The following is a 2,162-nucleotide window of genomic DNA, read 5'->3' as shown; positions in this document are numbered from 1 at the left end:
TTTCTCGGGCATCTTGCACTGCAGTGTAGGAAGTTCGGTTACATACCGAGAATTTACTAAATGTTGCCGCGCAGAAGTCGCGTGACACTGACGTCACAGAGTGCTAAGATTAGTACGAGAAACGGAAGGAGTCGGTGATATGGGGATTTCAACGCAGCTAAGTCCCGTAACACCCCTGATGCGTGGAATAAATGCAAAGCCGCTGAAACTGCCTATCTGGAAGCCATAGATCATGCCGAACGCTGATTCTTTTATTCTGATGTGCCGAACATGCTTAAGAACAACACAAAAAAATTCTGGCAAGTCTTAAGCCCACAGCAAACGCGAACCGTTACCCTATGGAATGAATCAGCCGATGCCCTAACCGACGCTGAATGTGCTCACTTGTTGAACGCAACCTTTGCATCAGTTTTTACTCAAGAAACTGAACTGTCATTTTCTATTCCCCATGCGAACTTTCAATGTACCACGCCACCAATTACATTTTATCCATCCGGCATCTCATCCCTCATAGACAACGTAAAATTTCATCGGCAGGTGGTGTGGGCGACATTATGTCTAAACTTCTAAAAAACACTAAACATATTTGGGCAGCATATCTCTGTCTTCTATTTTCACAGTCAGTTTCAGAAGGCGTGCTGCCTCCAGATTGGAAACATGGAAAGGTCGTTCCAGTTCACATATCGGGCAACAAACACTCCTCATTACATTATCGCCCCATCACATTAACCAGTGTACCCTTCGAAATAATTGAACATATCATCTACACACATATGATGGACTTTCTTGATGCCAACCATTTTTTCATTCTGCGCAGCATGGCTTCAGAGTAGCTTTTTCTTGCGAATCGCAGCTAGCTATGTTCTTTCACGACCTGCATGTAAACCTTGACTGTAACTTCCAGGCTAACGCCATTTTCCTAGATTTTGCCAAAGGTTTTCACAAGAGAGAGAGAGAAAAGGATGCATAGAAAGGCAGGGAGCTTTCGCCAAAGTTCCTCATGAGCGTCTACTACTAAAACTTTGCGCATTACATCTTAATACCGATATGTTAGCATGGATTAAAGAATTCTTAAGTAACTATTCACAATCAGTCGTTGTCAACAATCAAGCATTTAACTCTACCCTTGTAACCTCAGGCGTACCCCAAGGGTCCGTCCTTGGTCCACTACTATTTCTAAGTTACATTAATGAACTACCAATGCATGTATCTTCTAACATCCATATGTTTGCAGACGATTGAGTAATTTATCGTAAAATTAACAGCGTTTCTGATAACACGTCCCTCCAAAACGACCTGCGAAGTGTACAGAAATGGTGTAACATTTGGATACTCGAACTTAAGCCTAACAAATGTAAGACTGTTTCCTCCCACCGCGCAGAAATTCACTTATTCTCTCGTACCAAATTGCTGATGTCCACTTTGAATTAGTTCCTTCCTACAAATATCTCGGAGTAACCCTTTGTAGTGATTAACCTGAGAAACGCACATTAAGAACATCATTTCATCTGCTAACAAAACACTCGGGTTGTTAAAATGCCATTTGCACGACGCCTCAAAGAATGTTAAATTACCAGCCTGTCAGTCTGTCGTCAGGGCGAAATTAGAATATGCATCCCCCATTTGGAACCCTCATCAGTATATCTCACCAATCAACTGGAATCGCTTCAAAATCGAGCTGCAAGATTGATTCATTCTAAGTACCCCTACGACGTCAGTATATCGGCACTGAAAACAGAATCCGGCTTAACATTGCTTGCCTCTCGTCGCCGATTCGCTGGTCTTTGCCTTTTTCACAAGTTCGTTTACAGCTCACTTGGCAAGGCACCATACATTCTCCCCCCGGCACGCATCTCCAGTCGCACTGGTCACCCGCAACAAGTCGCGCGCCCCCGTACGCGCACTGTCACTTTTTCGTCTTCATTCTTTTTGCATGCAACAACCGACTGAAACGCCCTTTCTAACGAAATCGCAGTCATAACCTGTCCTAACACATTTTTAAACACCTTAACAAATCACCTTACCCGGTAATAGAGATATGGCCTTCAATTTTTCATGTATAGACCCACCCCTTACGTAATACCCATTCAATGGGCCCTTTAACGAAATAAAATGAAATATGTGCGTGTGTGTGACCAGCGTTTAAACAAATAAAATACAGA

Source organism: Dermacentor variabilis, chromosome 11 (assembly GCF_050947875.1).
Source record: "Dermacentor variabilis isolate Ectoservices chromosome 11, ASM5094787v1, whole genome shotgun sequence".
In the NCBI taxonomy this organism is placed as follows: Eukaryota; Metazoa; Arthropoda; class Arachnida; order Ixodida; family Ixodidae; genus Dermacentor; species Dermacentor variabilis.
Note: the sequence above shows the minus strand (reverse complement) of the source record.